Here is a 26,209-nt window from a genome sequence, read left to right on the forward strand (position 1 = left end):
ACTGCCGCCACCTCCCCCAGCTCTGGCTCCCAGGTCTGGTGAAGGTAAAGATTGCAAAGTTACGGAGCGCTTTCTGCTAGCCCCCTGGGAGCAGAGCACCAGATGGCCCTTGTTCTGCTGAGAAGGAAATACTCCTGCTCTGTCCCTTGAGTCGCAGGATGGAAAGCAACTAATAACCGCCTTGCCCAGGAATTTGCTTCTGAGACTCAAGCGAGGACTGTGGTTAAAACTGTAGTACTGCATTTTGTTTGTTTTCTACGGCAATTGGTCCGCCCATCGCCCTGCCCACCGGCTCGCCGCTCATTGGCGGAGCCTGAAGAGTGACGTCCGCTTTGGTGCGTGGGTATTCCTAGCCTTTAGATGTATTCCCGCTCTTGATTGGTAATTGAACGTGGTCGGTTTTTCCTGATAGGTTAACCTTTTTTCTTTACGATGCAAAAAACCGTATTTTAAAACCTGAACATTCAGCAGTTTCCTAGTTCTTGCCTTGATCTGAGGAGAACGTGTAACTTAAGAGCCCCGGCAACCAATCATCTTTTTTTTGGCGCGCTAGGCGATTTTCTTCAAGCATATGCGGTTTCCATAGCCAAATTTTAGCCATCTGTCTAAGGAAAATTAAACTGCCTGAAAATGTAGCGTTTAAAAAAATACTGGTTGGGTTGTGAAGGTTTTCTGCAGTTTTCATAATGGTGACGCTCTCCTAGAATGTTTAAGAAAGTCTTTACGTGGGGTGAATATTGGTTCTTTACGGCGTTGGGACTCAGGACACACCACCCCAACATGAAGACTGCAGGAAACCAGAATGTACCACGCTAAAATATGCCCCTTTGACACATTGATGACTTCGAGCTAAAAGAAATTTAGAACCAGCCCAAAAAACGTTTGAGCTCCTCCCATTGCCTAAAATAAAGTATAAAATAACCCTTTAAAAAAGACAAATTTACATTTATAACGGAAATTTCGTTGGTAAAGGCACCTATATCAGAAAGACAGTTACTTCTAGACATCTTTTATCACCAGAGAGACTATCTGCTTAACAAGGCAACTTTTATCCTCTCACCCTTCCTTAGTTTGTGTCTGCTATCCCTCAAAACTCCAAGTCCTTTCTAAAGGTTAGGACACTTCTGACTCTTTTTTAGGTCTCATTTTGGAGGACTCTCAAGAACTTCTGCATAGGTATATAAAACTGTTTTTCTGTTGGCGTTAGGCACAGTGGCTCAGCTACTCAGAAGGCTGAGACAGGAGACTCTTGAACCCAAGAGCTCGAGGTTAGCCTGAGTGGTTGTCATTCTGTCAATCTGGTCACATATATTTAATTCACAGATCACCTGAGCAACACAGAAGTGGGGACGAGGGTCATTTTTTTCTTCCCTACAGTGGCGTGCCTGATGTCTCACATTTGGGGATACCAACTTAAACATAATTGGTGTTGAAGTGGGATTTACATACAACATCATACAGTAGGAGCAGAAAAGTGGGAATGGGCAGTTCTACCTGCAGTGATAAGGAAAATGGGTGCAGCGCAATGGTGGAACGTTTGTCTAGCGTCAATCACAAGCTTGTAGGGTTATATATAAACTATCTGCTAGACAGTCTTAGGAAACTAAACAGAGGGGCAGAATTGGGTTTTTACAACAACAGCCCCTCCTGAGAAATACCCTCAAGTCACTTCAATCAAGAATCTAAATTGCAGGGCAGGCATGATGGTGCACACCTGTAATCCCAGCACTCGAGAGGCTGAAGCAGGGGAATTGTTGTGAGTTCGAGACCAGCCTGGGCTACAAAGTAAGCTCAAGGCCAGCCTGAACTGCATAGCAAGACCCTGTCTCCAAAAAACAACAACAACAAAAGTACTGTATTTCTGACAAAGACAACCAGGATAGATTGAAGGAATGTAAGAATAGTAAAAAACAAAAACAAACAAACTATTGCATTAATACTGGTAAAAACAGGGATCTTGAGCTGGGGATATATCTTAATGGCACAGCAGCTGCCTGGCAAGTTCAAGGTCGTAAGTTTGATTCCTAGTACCAAAAAAAATAAATGAATTTTTGAACATGGTTATTGGTGAATCAACAACATTTTACTTGAATTTCAACTTTCTGTATTTCATTCCTAGTACCAAAAAAAAAAAAAAAAAAAAAAACAGCGATCTGAACTATGGAATGTTCAGCAATGTTGACTTTTTTTTAAAGGCAAAAAAATATTTTAAAAGGTAAAAAGGCATATCTCAAGAATAAAATTTTTTAAAAAGTCAACAGAATTTAGTGATTAATGTAGGGTTAAGGAAGAAAGCAAAATCCAAGATGACTTTAAGGTTTTGACTTCAGCAGTACAGTAGAACCTTTAAAAGGCCAGGAAATACAGGAATAGGAACAGTTTTTGAGAGAAAGATGATGAATTTGGTTGGACATATTAGGGTGGAGCATGTCCCTCAGATCACTCACGCACACATAGTTGGGGTTTCTGGAAGGTGACTGAATCAGGGCTGACTTGCTGTTAGGAGGTGATGTCTGGTCTGAGGAGGAGGCTCAGTGGGGGCCTGGCCTGAGAGACTGTGGCTCCCTCCCCAGCTCCTCCCACCCCTCTGACTTCCTGGATGCTGAGGTTGGAGCAGTTTCCATGCACAATAGGCCCTTCCACCTGTGGTTTCTGGGTCTGAGCCTGCCAACCATGGACTGCAACTTCTGAAGCTGTGAGCCAAGATAAACCTGTTCTTTAAATTGTGGGTGTCGGGTACTGTCTCAGCCAGGAGAAAGTGACTAAGACAGAGCTTTGAAGAGCCTTCAGGGCATCAAGACATAAATTACAAGTAAACAGTTGAACATTTTTGCTTGCAAATAAGAAGTCTGGCCTAAATGTACTGATTTGGAGACATAGTACATGGTGGTGGAATGGAGAGAATGCTTTTTTCAGTGCTGGTACTCAAACCCTCATGCAAGCCAGGCAGGCATTCTACCACTGAGCTGCAGCCACAGCCCCAAGAATATTTTGGATTGGCTATTTAAGATACGAGGTTTTATCCTGATAAAATATACTCTCTTCTTGTTTTGAGACAAGGTCTCACCATGTAGCTGGCCTATAGTTGAAAAGCTCCATTGTGCTTGAGCAGGTGTGTCTTTCACTGTCGCTATCACATACAAATCAGACTCCAACTTCTTCAGCCATTTGGTGTGGACTCACACTGGCAACACTCCAGAAAGCTTCCCAAAATTTTTGTTGACCCTGGGTTTAATCTCTAGTGAAAGAAAGAAGGAAGGAAAAAAAGGAAAAGAAAAGAATTGGCAGGTTGGCACATAGGGAGGGGACTGGATAATAAGTTCTAACATATGCATCCATGGAGTATTGTACAGCTCTAAAAGTAATGTGAAGATTGAAAATACTGCTTCCACATCCTCATGCCAGAGGCCCCAGTGCTGAGCTCTGTCACAGCCACTGTGTCTGTAGGCCGTGCTCCCCGTGGGACACTCCCAGCATGACCAAGCGTTACGAGCATACCACAGCCTGGTACTTAGCTACAGGAGTTCACTGATTGGTGATCACATGCAAAAGGAAAAAAGCACGGGAGGTGAAGACAAGGAGCTTAAGCAAAGAATGATGGCTTTGGTATGTTTCTTAGCAAATAAAATGAGAGCTTGGACCGGGGATATAGCTCAGCAGCACAAGCTCCTGCTCGGTAAGAACAGTTCTTGGTACTAGAAAAAAAAAGATGAGAGCTAACATTAATTGAATCTCAGGATTAAGTTAACCAATACATCCTCTACCTGCCCTATCAGGAAGATAGGCATTATTTCCATTTTACCGATGAGAACACTGCAAATTAATTTTCTACCTTCTAATAGGTCACAGTGAGGATTAAATTTCAACATACAGAGATGGGACACACTCAAAGCATGTCCAAACCATAGCTCTGTCACAAATCCTACTTTGCAAATACTAAAATTACTACTACTTTCTTTTCCTTTCCTATTGGGTTGCTATCAGTCATCATTTTTCCCCTTTCAGTGTAAGAGTCACAGAGTGTATGGAATACAGAGAATGTGTAGTTACCACTGCAGCTGGAATGCCCGTGGTCTTGGTGAGGGTAAGGGGACTTCCTTGCCATTATTCTTTCCACAACAACTCTCTGGCCAGTCAGATTTATTGCACTAACGGCCGTGTAAATATCTGCTACTCTTCTAGGAGGAAATCTTATACTGCTTATACACTGTTTAAAACCCTAACCCCAACCCTTAAACATAAAAATAGGGCCAAGGGATATGGCTCAACGGTGCAGTGCCTGCCCAGCAAGTGTGAGGTCCTGAGTGCAATTCCCGGAACCAACAAATAAATAAAATAAAAATGAAAAACACTGATTAAAAGTCTGAAACAGCAGGGTTGGTGGTGCCTGCCAGTAATCCCAGCACTTGGGAAGCTGAGCCAGGAGGCTCGCCATAAATTCGAGATCAGCCTAGTGAGACCCTGCCTCAAAGCAACAAAAACAAAACATATACAAAAATTTAAAAACTAAATCTGACAACAAGTTGCTTTTAGTAAGGATGGTCTAAGTTAAAAGACTGTTGGGGAAACAGATCCTGGCGCGCTTAGCACAGAATTTCTGTTAGGGCAGCTGATGAGAAAGAATGACAGGCAGAGACAGTCAGAATTTTCTCTGTTTGATGAAGATGCAGACCAGACTGAGGAGGGCTGGCTGCTACTGCTGTGGTAGAAGAAGAGCCTGTTGATGCCATGTCCTAGGACTGCTGTGATAAATCATCACACACTCAGAGACTTAGTGATCCTACAGTTTGGGAGGCCAGGCATCTGAAATCAGGGTACCTTCAGGGCCATGTTCTCTCTGAAGCACAGAGGTAAGGAGCCTTCCCAATGGCTTCTGACTGCTGGTTGCTGCCTGCGGTCTTTAGCATTTCTAGCTTTGTGCCAACCTAACTCCAGCCTCTGCCTCTGTCTTCACATCATCATCTTCCAGTGTTTATTTGTCCAGCTCCCCTCACTCCCTGTCCGGGGATTGAACCCAAGGCACAAGGAGTCTACCACTGAGCTACTTCCACCATGTCACCAAGTTGCCCAGGCTGGCCTCCAACTTTCTAGTTTCCTGCCTCAGCTTCCTAGCTGAGAGTACGGGTCTACAAATTTCTCTCTCCTAATAAGAATATGAGTCACTTGGATTTAGGACCCATCTTAGTCCAATATAACCACATTTTAACTTAAGAACATGTGCAAAAATAAAGACAAAAAGCCCACAAATCTGACATTGTCAGTCATCCTGGAATTCTTAATGTTTTAGCTCCAAAATAGCAGAAATTCTTCTCGATTGCAGCTTGCCCTGCAGTTTAAACAAACAAACAAACAAAACAACAACTAAATGATAATCTCACAGACAATAAAGCCTAACCACATGCCAGTAAGGAATTTGAAAAGATATGTCTAGGTCCAGGGGTATAGCTCAGCAGCACAGGCACCTGCCTGGCAAGCACAAGGTCCTAAGTTTGATTCCCAGTACCTAAAGAAAAAAAAAAGGAAACAAAAGATTTGTCTAAACATTGAAAAGTTGAGTTCACAGCTGGGTGTGGTGGCACACGCCTGTAATGTGTTCAAGGCCAGTTCAGGCTACATATGAGTCCAAGGCCAGCCTGAACTACATAGCAAGACCCTGTCTCAAAAAAAAAAAAAAATTTAAAAATGTTCACTTGACCTAAGGTAGAGAACCCACAAAGAAAGAAAAAATGATGGGTTTGACCATTTATGAGAGGAAAGGAAAGGAATGTGTGCTCAGCGTTGCAATGGCTATGCGATGAGAACTGACGGGCATGCCAGGTCACTGCGTAAGTGGCAGATGTACTAAGCAAAATTATGGTGATTTATTAATGCTATGCTCTTAGTCATACATTTATGAGCTATGTAGAAGACAAAATCTGCACATGGAAATAAGGTTTCTCTTACCACAGTCCAATCTACATCAGGCAAAGGTATTGAAGAGGTTTACAAAGTTGTTTCCTTACATTTAAGGCTCAGCCCAGAATCCTCTTCAGAAGGCTGCTTGACTGAGTGGAGAGCCTTCGTCCATGCATGCTGGGAGCACCTGTGCAGACCTTTTCCACTTCCTGATCTTGGTGTCTTGGGTTTCTCTCATGGTGAGGCCATGAGCTCCTCCATGAGGAAAAATTAAACTGGTAGTTTTCTGGTCCTTCACATTTGGATGTTTTGCTTTGGCCCATCATGCAATTCTAGACTGTAATGAATTTTTCTCAGAACCCTAAAGACATTATTACCCCATTATTTTATATCACTGACTGGTTCAAATGTGCTAAAAGTCTGTTTAATACTTTTATTTTTTTTCCAGGTATAGGGAATTAAACCAGGGACTTCACACTGAGCTTTATCCCAGGCCTTTTATTATTTTTCATTTTGAGAAAGGAGCTTGGTAAGTTGTTAAGTTGCCAGGGCTTGGCTTGAAATGATTCTCTTGCATCCTCCTCCCACAGCGCTGGTATTACAGGCATGCAGTGCTGCACCCAGAGTATTCTTTAATCTTGGTGATAGAATCTTCTCAAAGATGTGTTTGGGTGTGGGTATATTAAATTCATTTTGCTCTTATTTTCTCCTGTATGTTCTTTCATCCTCTTCACTGCCATCACCCTATCACCCCGTTTTGCAGCTCTTCTTTTTGTGTGTGTGTGTGTGGTACCAGGAATCGAACTCATGACCTCGAGCTTGCCAGGCAGGCGCTCTACAGCTGAGCTATATCCCTGACCCTTTGCAGGTCCCCTGAGGGCTCTCATGAGTTATATGATTCAGCTGTGAACTCAACTTTTCAATTGATTTTTTTTTTTTTTTAAGGAGAGAAAGGTTTATTTAGCTCACAGTTTGTAGAGGTTTCGGTCCGTACTCGGCTGGCTCCAAGGCAGTGTGGCACATGGCAGAAGGCAACAGTTCATGGTGGCTGAAAACAGCAAAAGCAGCAAGATGTTCAATTGATTTTTACTGCCTCTTCTCAGTTTTCTCTTCCTCTGAGGAACTCACCTTTGCATTGGGGACCTCAGCATTTCCCTTCTCTCAGAGAATGCGCTCCAGCTGTTGGCTTGATGCAGAATGTCTGACGGTATTTGCTCTGACAGCTGTGCCTGTAGAGGCTCTGGAAAGGATAAGTGAAGGTGGCTGTGGTCTGGAAATGACTGCTCACCCAAAGATTCCTGCATTAGAAGTTTGGTACCCAACATAATGGTTCAGAGAAGTGGTAGAACCTTTAAAAGGTATTGCCTAGTCGTGGGTAATTAGGCCATTGAGGGCACCACTCTTACAAGAGATCAATACCCGTCTCAAGAGAAAGATTAGGACTTTGGGAACTGAATTAGTCACCAAGAGACCTGGCTGTTGCAAAGCTTCCTTGCTTGTGATATGGCTTCTCTCTTTCATGTTAGACCAACATTGACACCATCCACCATGTCCTGACACAGTCATATCACTATTTTAATACACACTGAGTTGCCACCACCTTTACCCAGCATTGCTTTTGCAGCATTAGTGCAAATATCAGCATGGTGAAAAAGGGGCAAATGATGCCTTAATATACTTTTGAAAGTGGTTCTAACCTGTATGCCCCCAGAAAACATATTAGGGATACCCTAAAGTCCACGGACTCTACTCTGATAACTGTTGTGAGAGAGGCTGGTGCCCTGCCGCATTAGCTTCCCAGGACTACTGTAACTAAGTCCCACTCACTGAGTGATTTAAAACAACAGAAATTGCTTCCCTCACAATTCTGCAGTCTGGAAGCCTACAGGCATAGTACAAGCGGAGTCAGCCCCATTCAGATAGCTCCATGGAAGAATCTTACAACACCTCTCCCAAATGCAGGTGGCCTCAGGTGTTCCTTAGAATGAAGTCCAGTCTCTGCCTCCATCTTCCAAAGGTCTTCTCTGTGCATGCCCTGGCATATCCTCTCCTCTTGTTTGTTTTTTGTTTGTATGTTTTGTTTTGTTGAGACAGGCTCTCATTCCATAGTCTTGGGTAGCCTTAAATTAGCAGCCCTCCTGCCTTAGTCTCCCAAGCATTAGAATCACAGGTGTGTACAAACCACCCAGTTCCTTTCCTCTTATAAGGGTAGATACCAGTGCCTGGATTTAGAGCCACCCTCAGGTAATAGTACCTCATCTTAACTATTATATCTGCAAAGACCCTATTTTCAAAGAAGATCCCATTGTGAAGTTCTGGCTGGACATGAATTGAGGAGGACAGTGGTCAACCCACTGTACCCACCAATATTGCCTACAGGAAGGCACACCTGTCTCCGAACCACCAAGAGTTCACAGCCGCCTCTGTCACGGGTAGTGTGAGTCCTTGCTTCAGTGATAATGGAGATTAAAACTGAGGCAATCAACATGAGTTTCACAAGCAAAGGCTTTAATAGGAAAGTGAGAGAAATGGTAAGGGATCTCAACAGAAGGAGCTGAAAGCTGTAAGAGGGGAACAGCTCCTACAAAGATCAAGCCAGCCCCTTAACAAAGGAAACTAAGAGGGCTGGGGATATAGCTCAATGGTACAGTGCCTGCCTGGCAAGCTCAAGGTCTTGAGTTTGAGTCCTGGTACCAAAAACAACAACAACAAAAAAAAAAACCAAAAACAACAACAACAAAGGAAACACAGAGAAAATAGGGAAAAAAATTCAACTTGAGAAACTGAAGGAGGCAGTCAAGCTGGCCTGGATTTCATTGATCTTTATCTCCAGATGCGAGATAACGCAGGCAGAAGTCTTTATTGCTTGCAGGGGACAGTGTGGCCTCCCAGAGATGATCCTTCTGCATGGGAGAGTCTTGGTTTTGTGAGGCTTTGCTGGAACCCAAGGTGAACAGAGGACTGAGCTGTGACTGGAGACTTTTAGGTGTAGGTGAATGGCGCTGTAAGTTCTTCATCTTGTTGGTCACAGTCCTGAAAGGGAATGAGATAGGTTAGGTAAATTGAGAACTAATCAACGTGATGTTGCCAATGCTTAGAGACACTCCCTAAATGACTAACAGGTCTACATGCAGTGCTGAGCAGAATCTGACCCAGAATTTTCAGGCACAGTAAGGAATGAAAGTCAGGCATTGTGCTTTATTGCCCTACTGACGCATCTGTAGTGGTAAGTCACTGGTTTGGGGGGTTTTGTTTGTTTGTTTTCGTTTTTGTTTTTGTTTGTTTTTAGCAAAATTACTTTTAAGTCCCTGACTGCCTCAAAAGAAAAGACAAGTCATACTTTTAAGGAGTAACAGATTTAGGCCCCAGGAACTTCTTTGTCCTCTGTCCCTGTGGTGGTTTCTGACTGTTACCCTTTCTGTGGAATTGACACCATGGCCTTGACAAAAAAGGAGCTCTTTCACCCAAGAGGCTTTATGCCCTTCCCAGGGCAGCCAACAGCCAGTAACTGTCATTGTGGTACAAAAAGTTGGTCCCCTTGTCTCCAGGAAGTGCTCTGTGGTGAAGGTGATCCTCCAAAGTCCCCCTTGAGTCAGGCTGAAGAGAGTGTCTAGCTAAGATCACAATTTATCTTAGCTCTTTTCCCTCACTTCCTTTCTTTTAAGAGTACAACCTAATGTAATCCTTGAATCATTTTTTTCTACCTTTTTTGGAGGGAGGAGGCCTTACTGGGAACTAAACCAGGGCTATCACACTGAGCTACATCTCCAGCTTGTTTTTATATATCTTATTTTAACATGGGGTGTTGCTAAATTGCCCAAGCTGAGCTTGAACTTGTGATCTTCCTGCTTCAGCTTCCCAGAGTGCTGAGATTACAAGCATGGGCCACCATGCCCAGCTTACCATTCTGACTGCCAAATGTTTTTTACAATTTTTTTATTTGTACATATTTGTCACACATAATGTTTGCTTTCATCATAAGGAATTTGTACCTGTACATGATATGTCATAATTCTTCTTTTTTAAATTTCCTGTTTTCCTCCCTTCAGCCCTCCCCCCATTTACAGAAGCTTTGTTTATACTTTTTTCCTTCCGTTCTCTGTTTTTTAACCCCTTTTCCCTTCCTTCCCTTCCCCCTCATGCCCCTCTTCCCCTGCCCATTTGACAGGTTCTTCCTACTTCCCAATGTCTACCCTCCATTTTGCTCCTTGTGTACATTTGTTTCTCATCCAGGAGAAGCAATGAGATATTTAAACTTGTGTGTCTTACTTATTTCACTTAAAATTATGGTCTCAAGAAGCCAGGTGTGGTGGCATTTTATATACAGTGGAACTCACTTTGTAGACCGGGCTGGCCTCAAACTCACAGTGATCCTCCTCCCTCAGCCTCCCAAGTGCTGGGATTACAGGTGTGCACCACCACACCCAGCTCTGAATTAATTTTAATTTAAAAAAAACTAACAGCTTTATATTTTCTATGACACTATAGCTTTATTTCACCTCGTTTTAATGTCAATCTTCACTTCATGCCATTTTCTGTATTCTTCAAGAAATCTTCAAACAAGGGGCTGGGGATTTAGCTCAGCGGCACAGCGCCTGCCTGGCAAGTGTGACGTCATGAGTTCGATTACCAGTACCAGAAAAAAAGCAAAAACAAAACAAAACAAAACAAAACAAAAAGAAATCTTCAAACAGGCGTCCTCTGTCTGTCTGAGGTCTTATCACATCAGTTGTAATTGGGCTGAGTGTCTCCTTCAGATTTAATGTCTTCACTGGTCCCGTTGACCTCACCGTTAATATCACTTTCCTTCAGTTCAGGGTTTGTGTCTTCACTCTGTTTGTCTCTACTACTGGACTTCATACTACCTTTTTTTCCCCCTTAGATCCCCTCTTTTCTGCTTTCTCCTTGGCTTTTCTGTCTTGTTCTCTGTCTCAACTTTTGCTTGTGTGCTTACACAACTTTCAATCCTGGCTTTTTGACCTTCCATCCCAACTCCAGAATCTGTGTTTTCTTTCTGATCTGTCATGGTTTCTGCCCACTGATCTCTACTTCTGTTTTGCCTTCTTTTTTTTTTTGGTCTCTGAGACCGGGTCTCACTATGCAGTTCAGGCTGGCCTTGAGCTCACTCTGTAGCCCAGGCTGGTCTTGATCTCACAACAATCCTCCTGCCTCAGCCTCCAGAGTGCTGGGATTATAGGCGTGTGCCACCATGCCTGCCTTCACTTTCTCTCCTTGCTTCATGATCTTTTGTGGTCTCAAGATCTGCCACATCTCGCTTGAGAAGTTTGGCTTGAGTCTACTTTGTGAACAATTTCTCTTCTTTCTGTCATGAGCTCTTTCTTTTTCCTCCTCTTCATCTTTTTCTTTCCCTTCCTTCTATTCTTTTTCTCTTCTCTTTCTGGCTTCTCTTTTTTGAGACACTCATCCCAGTCAGGTTCTTTAGTTCTTTTTCTTAACTTTTGTTTCAGTTCTTCTACAGAAGCTTTAATTCTGGCATAGCCCATGTGTTGTTTTCCCGTTAGATGATCATATACCCAGGACTGGGCATCAAAAAGGCTCCATGCACTTCACAAACTTTCATTAGTTTTTCTTTAGCAGCAAAACTTTCAGGGGTCTAAGTTGTGGATCTAAGCAATTCTCTCTTAGCTGTTCAACTAATTTCATCAGTCTCTGGGTTTCTCTACCTTTCTTTCAGATCCTAATTTTTCAACCTGCTGTAGGAATGTAGCAGTTTTGTCTGTTAGAACTTGAATTTTTTCCTTATTTTTGCCTGTTAGGCTAGCTGCCTGGAGGACTATTGGTTTTGAGATAAGGTCAAACTGTGGGGAGTGGCTGAAACTGTGGGGAGTGACAGAAACTGGAGACGATCACATGTGTGAGGCTGGGGCAAAGCCAGCCCTGAGAACATGGAGAGCCAGAGGCGAGCCACGTGAACAAGCTCCCCCAGCTCTGAGAACGTGAGGTGCCCAAGGTGAGCCAGGCAAACAAGTTGCTAGGTAGAGGGGTTTCAACTGACAGTAACCTCCAGAGTGTATAAATAAACACCCTGCTGATGTTGGGTGGTTCCTTCTCTCCCACCAGGAGAGGAGGCTCCACCTGACTTCAGCTTTCTGCATCTTGACTCTTGCTTTTCTTCATTCTCTGCTGTCCCGTCTCTGGAGTTGCAGGAGCTGTGCTGGATGCAGCACCAAATGAGCATGGCTTCATCTCATTCTATACTGTGCTTCTGCAAGTAAGCTCTGTAAGCATTGCAAAGACATCTGTCTTGTAGCCAACTTTCATGAAACAGGAACTCTTTTCATGCCGGTTTTGTAAATTTTCATCATGAATTTTTTCACATGGACCAAGATCAGATGAGTATTTGTGAACAATTCCATAGGACAAAAACCACAGAGATAATATTTACAAACGCCTTCATGGTCCCACCACATGTTGCTGTGCTTCTCACCCGGGTGAGGTTTTGGTTCCCGCCCATTAATTCATCCAACAATTGTGCAGCCAAAATCACGGTGCTTCCTTTGGGCGGTTACTCCTGTGAACCCTGACAATGGCCAACGAAAACTTTGGTGATACAGTCGCCAACCCCTTCGGCCTTTTCCACAGAGGAGCCAACAAGACTTGGTGGTTTCTTTTGTTGTACAAAAGCTTAATTTGATGTGATCTGAGTTGATTCTTTGTAATATTTCCTATACAAGTGGAGTTTTGCTCATAAAGTCATTGTCTACACCAATGTCTTCAAGAGTTGTACTTATTCTGTCTTCCAGCAGATTAAGTGTTTCTGGTTTTATTCTTTTCAAATGTCACATGATTTCTCTGGTGTGAGAAACTGAAAGTATAAATAAGGAACAAAATGTATAATAGATATAGCGAAATAGGAAGAAAATGTTTAGATGGGAAGGGGAATTAGGGAGAGGGGAGGGGAAATGAAGAGAAAAGGGAAAAGAAGAATAAAAGGAAAAAATGGAAACAAAGCTTTTGTAAATGAGGGGAGGACTAGTTGAGGGGGGAGGTAGGGGAATGGGGGAAAAAGAATCAAGTTATACCATGTGCAGGTACACATTCCCTATAGTGAATGTGATCATTGTGTGTACCTAAAATGTACTAATAAACTTAATTTAAAAAATGAGAGGAAGAGGGGCTGAGGGAAGGGAGGGAAAATGGGAAAATAAGAATTAAGATATATTATGTACATGTACAAATTCCATATAATGAATGTTACTATGTATATCTAAAATATACCAATAAAATTAATTTTTAAAAAAAGCAAAAATAAAGATTGGGAGAGAGAAACTGGCTCTGCAGAGAGAGCTTGGATCAAGTAAATAGGAAAAGGATGAGAGCAAATACAAAAGTACACACTGCACCTGGGAACACAGTGTGGGCTGCCACAGAAAGTTATGACAGCCAAGTCCGCATGGCATTCATGTGGCCTTTTATGCTGTCCAAATCTCGAGGAAACCTGCAAGAACTTCTTCATACGGGTCCAGAGAGTCGGTGCTGATGTCAGGTCTAGGCCATGGAAATCCATGTGCAGAGCTTTGGAATGCTCTGCACACATGCCCAGAATCTTGTAATTAACAGGTCACACCCACTTCCTCAACCGGCTTTTGTCTTGCCCTAATCTCCTGCCTCAGTTGCCCCTGAGAGACATAAATCCCCATAATTCTTTATTGGATGCTGAGTGAGTGGGCATCTGCCTTCAATAGCTTCAAATTGGTAGGGGCTGTCGACCCTCCCTACTGGGGATCATGTGCTGTCCGGCTACCTTGGGGTGCTATGGCTCACTGGCTGGACTGAAGAAAGGAAAACCTATAACATCCAGGATTCCTCAGAGGAGATGGGGATGACCACAGATGGGGTACTGCAGGATACCCTCGGCTTCTTCAGTTATCAGAGCAGGAGATGAGGGTTCTGGCTGGCCTGGGCCCTCTCTGGGAGTGGGGACAGTCGGACCTCCAGTGGCAAGAGTGAGGTGCATTAGCTGCTTCATATTTAGAACAGGGCCCAGGCCGAAGAATGGGACAGTCTCATGCGCTTGCACTTGAAATGAACAGTCTCGTGTTTTCTTGCACTTGAAGCGAACTCTTTCCTTGGCTGTCCCTGGGATTTTCTTTAGATGATCCATCTCTTGCTGCCTCCCTGTTTGTATTGGACCCAAACCATATGACAAGAATAGATAAGTGTCTCCTGTTTTAGATCATCCGGATGAAACCTTTCCCACTCACTGAAAATACAGCCTACTGGTGATGTTGGTGAAACCCTGTAGTCTGCTTGTCTTGGGATCTAAGCTTTTTTCTCCTGCCTGGCCACACCAAAATATGCTCTCCTGGCTCAGATCACAAATGTAATCAGGTAGCTTATTTCTAGAAAGTGGCTCACCCGCCAACTACATGTTACCAGGTTCTGGAGAGCACGCCTCTTCTGCTGGAGTTGAAGTCCAGGCTCCTCTCCTCTTGAATGAAGAACTGAACAAAACGAACAAAAAGCAGTGGCAAAGTTTTTTCAACAAAGGAAAAATGAAGAGTGGGAGGAAAAACTGGCTCTGCAGAGTGAACTTAAATGGAATAACTTGAAAAGGAGGGAGAGAGCAAAACTAAAAATACACACTGCATCTGGGAAAAACAGTGTGGGCTACAATAAAAAGTTATGATACCCAAGTGTGTTTCTGTCTTTATATTTAGATCTTTGACCCATTTCAATTTTACTTTAGTGCATGGTGAGACATATGAAACTAGATTCAATCTTCAGCATGTGCAAAGCCCATTTTCCCAGCACCATTTATTAAACAGGCTGTCATTCTTCCAGTGAAGGTGTTGGGAGGTTTTGTCAAAGATAAGTAGCTGAGTGTGCTTGGAATTGTTTCTGTATCTTCTCTTCAGTTCCATTGATGTTTGGGTCTGTTTTTCTTGCCGGTACCATTCTGGTTTTATCACAGCTTTGTAGTATAACTTCAAATTCAGGGTGGTGATGCCCCCTACCTTGCCCTTGTTGCCCAGAATTGATTTTACTATTCACGATCTCTTCTGGTTGCATATGAAATTTTTTTTTTCCAGACAGGGTCTCACTATGTTGTTCAGGGTGGCCTCAAACTCATGGCAATCTTCCTGCCTCAGCCTCCCAAGTTTTGGGATTATAGGTGTGTGCTACAACACCCAGCTTCCATACGAATTTTAAAATTATTTTCTCTAGCTCAATGAAGTATGTTACTGATATTTTGACTGGGATCACGTTAATGTGTATAACAGTTTTGGAAGTACGGCCATTTTCACATATAGTGGTGCCTCAGTTCATGAACTTAATTCTTCCCACCATTCTGGTTGCAAACTGAATTGAATGAGAACTGAATTAAATTTCCCCATAAAGTTAACAGTGGACCTAACCATTGAATTTGATTTGGTTCTTGTCCATTTCGGTTTGCAGCCACAATGGGGGGAAGAATTAAGTTCGTGATCCAAGGCACCACTGCATTGGTTCTGCCTATTCATGAACAGGGAGTATCTTTCCATTTTCTGACACTTGTTTTTCATAGTACTGTAGTTTTCAATGTAAAAGTCTTTCACTTCCTTCAATCTATTGATTCCTAAATATTTCATTTTTTTTTGATGCTATTGTGAAAGGTGTTGTCTCCCTAATTTCTCTCCCAGTGAGTTTGTTATTGACTACAAGAATGCATTTGATTTTTGCGTGTTGACTTTGTATTCTGTTAAGTTACTAAATGTCATTATTAATTCTGGGAGTCTTCTGGTGGAGTTTTTGGGGTCTTCTTTGTAGAGTATCTTGTCATCAGCAAATAATGATAATTCTTCCTTTCCTATCCATGTTCCTTTTATTTCTTTCTCCTGTGTAACTGCTCTGGCTAATGTTTCCAGAACTATATTGAACAGGAGTGGTGATAGTGAACATTCTTGTCTTGTTCCTGATTTTAGAGTGAAAGCTTTCAGTTTTTGACTATTTAGTATGATGTTAACTGTTAGTTTGTCATAGACAGTGTTTATCAGATGGAGATAAAGACCTCCTAGTTTTCTGTTCCAAAAGTGGTTTGCCACAAAAGGCACAGAGAGCGTGGTGTATATGTGAGGAAAGTAATTTTAAACATCCCTAAAGGATAAGGGGGAAAGAAAGACAAACATGAGTGCCCTTCTTACCAGCTCCTCTCTTACCAGTGGTCCACTTACCAGGACTCCCTCCCCTTTGGAGATAGAGTGTCAACATATTGTGTGAACATATTCAGACATATTCAATAACTGTTCAACTAATGGATCAGAGCAGAGTGTGCTGCTGTGCTCCCGGAGACGGCGTCCTGGGAGGGAATCTGGGGGTAACTGTCTGGGGCGTGCGTGGGAAGGGCCTGGACCATCCGTTCTGTGTGCAGTGGGACCTGGGCCCCCACCGTCTACATGGCTGTGTGCTCGGCCAGGCAGGCAACAAGCGAGTCCTAAGGCGGAGGTGCTGGGCTGTCAGGTGGGCACAGAGGGGACCATCGGGACTCCTCAAGGCCTCGCAGAGATCTGAGCACAACACAGCGCCACACACGCCTCTGGAGGCACAGCTGCACATGGCGCTGCGGGTGGGCCCTGCTCCTCATCACAACCTGCACCCGTAACAGCTGTGATCAGGGGCACCCATGCCCACAGAGCAGGTGTCACCGAGGGGTTCTCATGGCCTCTTTTTCTGATAAGCCGTGTGTGTCCCAAGCCACAAGCCAGCTAGATGGAAGGATGGGGATGAGGTCTCACCTTCCCTCCTCTGTGCTTCCTGAGTCCCTGGGACCGCCTGACACAGATCCGTCTGCCTAGTGCAGAGGATGATCCAGGTCCCTGAGTCTTCAGCACAGCACCTCCCACTCACTGACCTGATGGGGAAGCCGGGCAGGCTCCCTCCGGGAACTGATCTCGTGAACCCCACCCTCCCCAGGTGGAATTGATCCCCACCTGCGGTGCCCCCGAACCCTGGGCTGGCTCAGGCTCTCATCAGCTGCCCACAGGGGCCTTCCTCAGAGCCCTAGGGTGGGTCCCTCCTCCTGGGGCGCCCAGCCCCTGCTCTCCATTCTGAGGCCTGCAGCACCCTCCCCTCTATTTCTCTTTTCTGCTGGGGAACTGGAGTTCTGGCTCCCTGAGTGGTTCTTCTCTGCCAGTGCATTCTGAACTCACATTTCCTCGGGAATTCCCAGTCAAATTGCAGGATTCAGCAGGGCAGTAAATTCTTCGCTGAGTGGCCCTGACATCCCAGTCCCCATGGAGACCACCTGTCTGGGCCTCTCAGGACCAGATCGGGTAGGTGGAAGATTAGGCTTGGCCTTGTATCTCCAGGCCACCCTCCAGGCCTTTGCTCACTGAGACCAACACTCTGACCTGTGAGACCACTGGGGCCCTAGCTCAGCCACACCCCTTCTCATACCCCCCGCCCACATGATGCTCAGAGTCTGGGATGCTCAGCACTCCCTGAGAAACCTGCTGCCAGAATCTGGCCCATGACATGCTTGAGGTTGACTATTGGTAGCAAGGGTCTACCCAGGAAGTGAGCTCATGCCTCGTGGAAGCCAAGGACAGCGGCAGAGAGCACAGTGGTGGAGAGCAGGGCATTGGCTTCTTCCTCCACTCAGAGACCTGCTGATCTAGGAAGAGAACAGCCCTCCTCTCCTAGGCACAGGACAGGGCCATGGAGGATAGTGGCCCAGCCACCACCTGTGTTTATCTCAGCCCCTGCCCCTATGGCCTCTCAGGTCAGTGACGCTTCACTGTGTGTGCCATGATAATGACCAAGGCCATGAAGGCTCTGCTGGAGCCAGCTCCGAGAAGCCAGGACAAGAGCGCAGCACAGCATGAGCAGAGCAGCAGGTAGGGAAGTTTCCGGGGTGAGGCCACGCCCAGTGGGCCGAGGCATCAGTGCACACTGTGCCGGCAGGGAGCAGCACACCTCAAGGCCAGGGTTGCTTTCTGCTGTTTTACCCAGTCAGGTCCAGAGATTGATAATTTTTTATGGAGCACCTGTAGGTACAGGGATACCATCAAGAGAGAAGCAAGGGCCAACGCCAGGCAGGATAGGGATGATCCTGTCTCCTGCGGGCTCTGGTGGGCAGAGGAGTCTAAGCTTGCACCATTGCCATGATGGATCCTGGGTCCTAAGCAGTGGGACCATGCCTATAGTTTGTGTCCCCTCTGAGGCCCCAGTCATGGCAAATGAGAGAGGCTGGACATTACAAGGGGGGCACTTGTGTGTCAGCTGAGGTTCCCATGCCTGCCCCTCCCCGTGTCCCCTGTGATGAACTTATACCCTCCAGTTCCACCACTTCTCCCATTCTCATGACCTGTGGACTCAGAAGCCTGTCGCCTGAAGTGTGCACCCCGTGTCAAGCAGGAGTGGGGTGTCCTGAGGAAAAGGGGCTGGCAGTCCAAGCTGGTGATCAGGGCCTCGGCAGGAGGTGGGGCATCTCCCCTGGGCAGTTGATCTGGGCCCTATCACTTCCTGCAAGGCTCCCTGTGCAGGTGTCCCGGGGGACCTGCCTTTCATGTCCAGCCCTCTCAGGACACAGGCAAGGGAGCAGGTGCATCTCCCGCCCCATGCTCTTCCAGAGAACACTGATTTCATGCATTGGGGCCCAAGGAACCTCATGACTGGAAATAAGTGACTGTGAACAGAGCCAACTCTGGCTGGCATCTGCCTGGGTCTTCAGAAATCCAGGCTGCCAGCTGTCCGCCGAGGCTCCAGGTACCTTCCTGCTGCCTCACTTTCCTCAGCTGCCCAGAGACAAGATAATAGCAGGCTTGTTTCCAGATTAGTCCTGACAACCCTGCTACCCTCACCATCCCACCTCATCCTCAAACCCTCTGTTTTTCTTACTTTGCTATGGAAGTTTGTACAGGAACAGAGCTGGGTTTGGTCCTTGGTGGGTTCAAATCCAATATCCACCACCAGGGGATAGAAGAGTGAGGAAAGATTTGTGACCAGCAGCAGCTAAGGCGAGCTCCTGGGATAACTGCAAAGGCAGTGTCTCCCTAAGTCAGGGGGCAGCTGGATTTCATGGGAGAGAATTACAACATTCACATTGGGAAGATTGCTGGGCATGGTGTAACATGCCTGTATCCCAGCACTTAAGAAGCTGAGGCAGGAGGATCACTGTGAGTTTGAGGCCAGCCTGGGCTACATAAGCGATTTCAAGGCCAACCTGCACTACAAAGCAAGACTCTGTCTCAAACAAAACAAAACAAACAAAAATGTTGGGAAGACTACCTCTCACCTGTCGAGGAGGGCACGTTAGTATCGTGAGATCACAGTGCGGATCATGCTCTTTTACACAATGCATGGTCAAAAATGTTAGGTGAAGACATATCTGAGTAGAGAATTTAGCATCATGTGTGCAGGGCTTTTTTTCTCAGTGCAGTGGATTAAACCCAGTGCCTTTTCACTGTGCTACATCCTCAGCCCCATTCCGCCCACCCTTTATTGTATGTTTTGGGAAAGGGTCTCACTAAATAGTTTAGTTGCCTAGGCTGGGATTGATTTTTTTTAGCTTCTTGACTCAACCTCCTGCAATGTTGTAATTATGGGTGTGCACAACCATGCCTGGTTTACAATATGATTATAACAGGCAAAGTTTAGTCTAAGTCACCTACAAGACAAGAAAAAATAAAAAAGTCACCTACAAGAGGGTTGTGCAGTTTAGGCTCTTTTTTTTTTTTGTAACCGGAATCAAACTCAGGACCTTGCACTTGCCAGGCAGGTGCTTATGCTGCTGAGCTACATCCCCTAGTTTAGGCTCATTTAAGATAATTTCCTGTGTTTGTCTCAGGAAGACCTCATCTGAAATCAATAGACAACGTGAAGGGGTGTCAGCAGTCAGTAGCATTTCCTCTCCGTCCCCCCGGGTTGCTTAACCCCATTGCTTCCTGCTCAGCAGCTAGTTGCACTGCAGAATATCCCTGGTGGGACCCTGTGAGGCGGGAGGGCAGGACAGTTGTCCTTGACTTCTGGTCCCTCAGGCATCTTCATCCTCCCAGGCTGTTCTAAGCAACTACTTGGCAACAACTCTCCTACCCCAGATACAGAGGACTTCAATGGTGCATAGCCCCAAGGGCCCTGTGCTGACCCCAGGCAGTGATCACATCTTAATGCACAAATCCCTGGTTCGGCCAACCTTGGAAAGGGGGCTAAATTTCATGCTTGTGCCCTTGTGATGGACGTTTGCCCAACTTCCATCCCACCCCTGTGTAGCCCAGGGCATGAAGGATGTCAGCCGTTCTGACCACGGTTCCCAGGCAGCAGATGTGGTCTTCCCAGGCAAGCTGGACCGACTGTGGCCTGATGGGTGTCCTTCCTAGGTGGGGAACAGAAATAATAGCGTCTATTGGCCCCACTTTCACACAGTTAGCCCCTTAACTAGCTATGTTCTCCCAAACTCCCTGAGCCTGTGGGTGTGATGTTTACCTTGTATCAAGGTGTGGTAAACTGAGGCATGGGATCCATCAGGGGCAGTGAGGAAGAACCCAGGCCAGTGCAGCCCCTGCAGAAGGCGGCTCCCATGGACTCGGTTGCTGTCGATGTGCAGTGCTCTGTTGCACCTGAGCCCTGTGAGGGGTGGGAAGCACAAGGGCAGAAGCAGAAGTGTGGAACCCGCAGGGGGCGCAGGCTCCTCTGATGTGTCGGTGCTCCAGTCTCTGTGTGGGTGTCAGCGTGGCCCTCTTGTGATGACCCAGGCAGATCCCTGCTGCTGTCACTGTGTCGGAGAGACACTGTGCCCAGGGTGTCCTTGCCAGCGTGTTGGGACAAGTGGGAAACCACAGACTATCCCACCGCCACCAACCCAGGACGCACTCCCGTACGATGCTTCCCTGTTCTTCCCCTGCCTGCCCTTCCCAGGCCCCGTCCTTGTCCCCCCAAAACATCCCAAGCCCTGGGATGGGATCCCAAGAGGAAGAGACTCTGCATGTGCAGCTGCCCCGTGTCCAGTGATCCCTTGTGTCACTCAGCAGGTATGGTGGGTGGGAAAATCAGGGGTCAGATCTTTGGCCAGTGCAGTGACTTTTCTCTCCTCACCTTCCTTCTCCCCTCACCCCTTCCCCATCCATCCATCTCCCTTCCTCCTCCTCCAGTCTCTGTTCTCCCTTGTCTTTCCTACTGGCCTTGTGCTACACGTGTCTGGCCTGGGGGCTACTGTGTGCTCACCCAGTCCCTTGATGGCTCAAGGAGAAGCCAGTACTCCAGGGAAGGCTGGTCTGTTGTAAACAGACCAAGCTGGAAGCAACATGCTATTGTTCTTGGTCCAGGGCCTGAGACTGAGGCCACCAGGAAACACTGTTCTTGGTTTATGATGGCCTCAGGCAGCTCCCAGCACCAGGTGTTCTCCAGAGGACTTCACAGTAGGAACTGGGTCTTGCAGTCAAAGTGGAGACCCTGACTGCTGAGCAACCCAGGGGCTGGCCCGGACACCAGGTCCCTGTGCGACACAGGCTCCCATGGACAGTTAGGATGATGAGTGTGAATTCTCCTGCTTGGCAGGAGGCAGGTAGGCTCTAGTCATGGGGAACTGGCTTATGTGGGACAGGAAGAATTGCACCTGGCCAAGGAGCCTGGATTGTGTGTGCTTGAGTGTGCAACTGGGCTCTTAGTTCTTGACCACACAATGGCAGAAAGGGAAGTGAGAGTTCACCAGCCCACCTCGGTCTGGGGACACAAGCTTGCCCAGTAGGGCCATGTCTTAGTTACTTTTCTTGTTGTTGAAACAAAATACCCAACACCCAAAGTTGAAGGGAAAAAAGTTTATTTCAGTCCTGTTTATTTCACAGTTTGCAGAGATTTCAGTCCATAATTGCCTGGCTCCAAGGCACGGTGGCATGGCAGAGGGGCATCACAGAGGAGGAACAGTTGATGGCAGGGAGAAGACAGCAAAGCAGCAAGCAAGAAGTGACAAGAGACAAGACTGCACCTCCTTCTGTCCCTTATATCTTACCCAGGCTACCCACACTCACACCCTTAATCCTAGCATTGCACAGTGAAGCAATCCCAGCATCACAGCCTTGATCCCAGAAGCACAAACTTCAGATCCAGCCACATCTGAAAAGCCTCCATGTAGGGCCACAGGAGACTTCATGGAGAAATCTAGACACAAACCATAATAGGCCACACATCTTTCTCCCAGTCCCAAGACCAGCTATTCCTTTGTGCCAGGCATTGCTCTGGCATAAGGTCTGGAAGTGATGATCAAGCCTGCTGCTGCTGTATCTCTGGGTCCTGCAGGAGCTGGAGAGTAGCTGGATAGGGAGGTCCCAGAGACACCTGTGTACAGTGCACCCATGGGATATACTCTGCCCCAGCTCCTGGCCCTCAGGCAAAGAGTTCCTACTGGATCTGTCTTCCTTTGCTTGGGCTGAAGGCCAAGTAGTGTCCTGAGAGGGCAGCTGTGTCCTGAGAGGCTATAGAGGGGGAAGACTCACACGGGTGTTCTTCTAGGCCACACTGATGCTGGGGTCATGGTGTGGAGAGCAGGGTTACTTTAAGTCAGCTGTCACGTTTTTCCACCACTTCCCTGCATAAACATTTCCTGGGAAGCTGTGTACATTTGGCGGGTCAAACATGTGCATTGGGAAGCCCTGGCTAACTGTCTCCACCCAGACCTCTGCACACCAGGTCTATGCAGGCTTTGATTCATTTTGCTGTTTTATTTTTCTCACATGTCAGAACTTCATTGCCTTTTATTATTTTTTAATGCATTATGTTTTTTATTAGTACATGTTTGTGGTACATAATGAATACACTCATGGTGAAGTTGGTACATTTAATGTGTAGAATGGAAATTAGGCCCTACCTGGTGCATATGGTGGGAATTATAAACTACAGATTGTCTACAACGTCAGTTGTACTAAGTACTCAGTCCCCATTTTTGGGCATTGCCAGCTGGAGGCTGGGCAGTGTCTGGATGATCCTTTCTTTATGGCAAGTGCAGTGGATAACTGTGTACAGTGAGAGAGCCCAGCAGCATGTGGCCAGGACAGGGCAAGTATACACGGTCATGGAGAGAGCCTGTGACAGGCCAGTGCAGGTCATGAGCTTCAGGCTCTTATCAGAGACTGATAAGGTGGTTCCTGGGAGCTTTCCTAGACATGAGCTCAGGCATGGGGCTGCCTGCAGCTCATAAACATTGGGAAGTATTCTTGGGGCTAGAGGGGACAGGTCTCAATGGTGATATAGGACCTCCAAATGACATAGGGAAAATAAATGTAACCCTCAACCTGCTAAATGTCCAGGAGCTGAACCCCAGGCAGCTTCAGAAATGCCAGTGAGCCACTGGGACCCCTCCCCCATGAGCTTGGGAGCCAGGCAGAGCCCCAGACAGCTTCAGGGGCCTGGGAGCCACTCCCCCTCCTACCCCCATTGGAGCTGAGCCGAACCTCGAACAGCTTTGGGAATGCTGGTGAGCCACCAATGCCCATCCTCCTCGAGCCTGGGAGTGAGGCAGAGCCCAAAACAGCTTCAGGGGCCTGGGGGTGGGCACTTCCTGCTCCTCTGCCCCCATTGGAGTTGAGCTGAACCTTGGACAGCTTTGCGAATGCCCATGAACCAGCCCCAACTCTGCCTCACCAGCTTGGGAGCCAGATGAAGCCCCAGACCACCTCAGGGGCCTTGGGTGCCACTCCCTGCCCCCACTCCTCTCCCTCAGGGGAGCTAAGCTGAACTTCAGACAGCTTCAGTGACATCAGTGACTGTGCGCTTACCCTCCCCAACTGGTATGGGAACAGGGCTGGGTCCCAGGCAGTGTCTAGAGCCCTGACGACCATGACCTGCCCACTACTACACCCCAGTGGAAACAGGGCTGAAACCTGGACAGCTTTGAGAACTCCTGAGTGGGAGCCAAGCTGAGCCCCGGACAGGTATGGGAGCACTGAGGATTGCACCCTGTACACACACACCATTGAGGGAGTCATGTGAAGCACCAGGGATCTTTGAGTCCTTGCCGCACCACTCTAACATCAGTCTAGGAGTGAGGCTGAGCTCCAGGGAACCTCTGGATCTCTGAAAATAAAAAAATGGAGAAAAATACAACTGCAGACCTCCACCTCACCCAGAACAATTCCAGGAGATAGCGACACAGAAGAGCTTGAAGGTCATACACCTGAAATTTCTGAAATGATAGCAGCTGAAATAAAGAAACAACTCCATCAGGCCATAGAAGACATCACATCAGAAATAATCTCTGAGGTTAAAAAAAAAAGAAATGACAACAGTTATGAAAGAATTGCTTAACACATCTAAAGAAGACATAGAAAAGAAAATAGAAGAGCAGAGAAAATTAATGGAAACATTGAATGAACAATATAGGAAAGAACTGGAATGCCTGAAACAGATTCAAACAAATATACAGGAAGTTAAAACTTCCACTGAAGCTGGAAAAACCACTTGAATGAAGCTGAAGACAGACTTTCAGACATTGAAGACAGCATTGCTGCTAGTGATTGTGAAAGGAAGAATATCTTAAAAATAACAAGAAATCAAGAAATAACAATTCAACAGCTGCAAGACTAAGCAAAGAAAAACAATGTAAGATTAATAGGTATCAATGAAACAGCAGGTGTCAGCACAAACGACATAAAAAACACTATTTGTTGAAGTAATAGCAGAAAATTTCCCAAGCATGGAAAAAGAATTGGACATCCGAGCAAGTGAGGCATATAGAACTCTAACTAGCCATAACGAAAATAAATTTACACCCAAACATATAGTGATCAAGATCCCAGAAATTCAGTACAAGAACAGAATATTAAAAGCTGTTAGAGAAAAGAAATAGATCACCTATAAAGGAAATCCCACTGAATCATGGCAGATTTCTCAACACAAACCATCAAGTCAAGAAGAGCTTAGAGTGAAATATTTCAAGTTCTGAAAGAAAACATCTTCCAACCAAGATTGATATACCCTACAAAACTATCCTTCAAAATTAATGGAGAAATAAAATATTTCCACGATCAACTGAAGAACTTCACGAGTGCCAAACCAACCCTACAAAGAGTACTAAAAGATATTCTAGAAAGAGATAAAAAAGACCACATCTTCAAGAACAACAATAAAAAGGAATCACCACGCAGAGCAAGTAATTAAACAGAGGGAAAAAACAGGAACAAACAGCAGGAAAATAACATGACAAAGATAAGCCAATGCATATCAGTTATAACCATCAATGTAAGCTGGGTGTGGTAGCGCATGCCTGTAATCCCAGCACTCGGGAGGCTGAGGCAGGAGGATTGTTGTGAGCTGGAGGCCAGCCTGGGCTACAAAGTGAACTCAAGGCCATCCTGAACTGCATAACAAGACCCTGTCTCAAAAAGACACACACACACACACACACACACACACACACACACAAAGAAACCATCAATGTAAAAGGGCTCAATTCCCAACCAAAAGAAGTAGACTGTCAGATTGGATCAAGAAACAAAATCCAACAATATGCTGTATACAAGAAACACATTTAACCCAAAAGCAAATTCATAGACTGAAAATCAAAGGATGGAAAACAATACTCCATCTGACAGGTACCCAGAAAAAAAGCAGGTATAGCTATTATGTTTGCAGACAATGGAAACTTCAAACCAAGAACAAATAAAAGAGATAAAGAAGGTCACTACACACTTGTGAGGGGAAAACTTCAAGAGGAAGAGGTAACAGTCATGAATATCTATGCACCAAACACAGGAGCATCCAGCTATATAAGACAAATTTTAACAGACATGAAAAATGAAATAAGCAGCAACACCATGATAACAGGGGACCTTAATACCCCATTGTCACAAAGAGATAGATCAACTAGACAAAAAGCTAACAAAGAAATAACAGAACTAAACCAAACCTGTGAACAAATGGACTTAGTAGACCTTTACAGAGTTTTCTACCCAATAGCATCAGAATACACATTCTTCTCAGCTGCACATGGGACATTCTCTAAAATAAACCATATACTGGCACACACAACATGCCTAAGGAAATGCAAAGGAGTTGAAATTATCTCATGCATACTATCGGACCATAGTGCAATGAAATTGGAAATTAATGACAAAGGAAATCACAAGAACTCCATAAACACACAGAAATTAAACAGCACCCTCCTGAACCATCAATGAGTCACAGATTAAATCAAAGAAGAAATTAGACACTATGTACAATCAAATGAAAATATAGATACGACTTACAGGAACCTCTGGGATGCAAAGAAAGCAGTCCTCAGAGGGAAATTTATAGCAGTGAATTCCTACCTCAGGAAAACAAAACAAGCACAAATGAGCAATCTTATGCTGTACCTCAAGCTTCTAGAAGAAGAAAAACAAGT

The 26,209-nt window shown here is 45.7% G+C and overlaps 1 pseudogene; it reads right to left on the minus strand.

Annotated features, from left to right (window-relative positions):
* Window positions 1-10,620: 10,620 nt before the first annotated feature.
* Window positions 10,621-14,020, minus strand: LOC102025222 (annotated as a pseudogene).
* Window positions 14,021-26,209: the final 12,189 nt, after the last annotated feature.

This window comes from Chinchilla lanigera, unplaced genomic scaffold (assembly GCF_000276665.1).
Source record: "Chinchilla lanigera isolate Chin_1 unplaced genomic scaffold, ChiLan1.0 scaffold00010, whole genome shotgun sequence".
Lineage (NCBI taxonomy): Eukaryota > Metazoa > Chordata > Mammalia > Rodentia > Chinchillidae > Chinchilla > Chinchilla lanigera.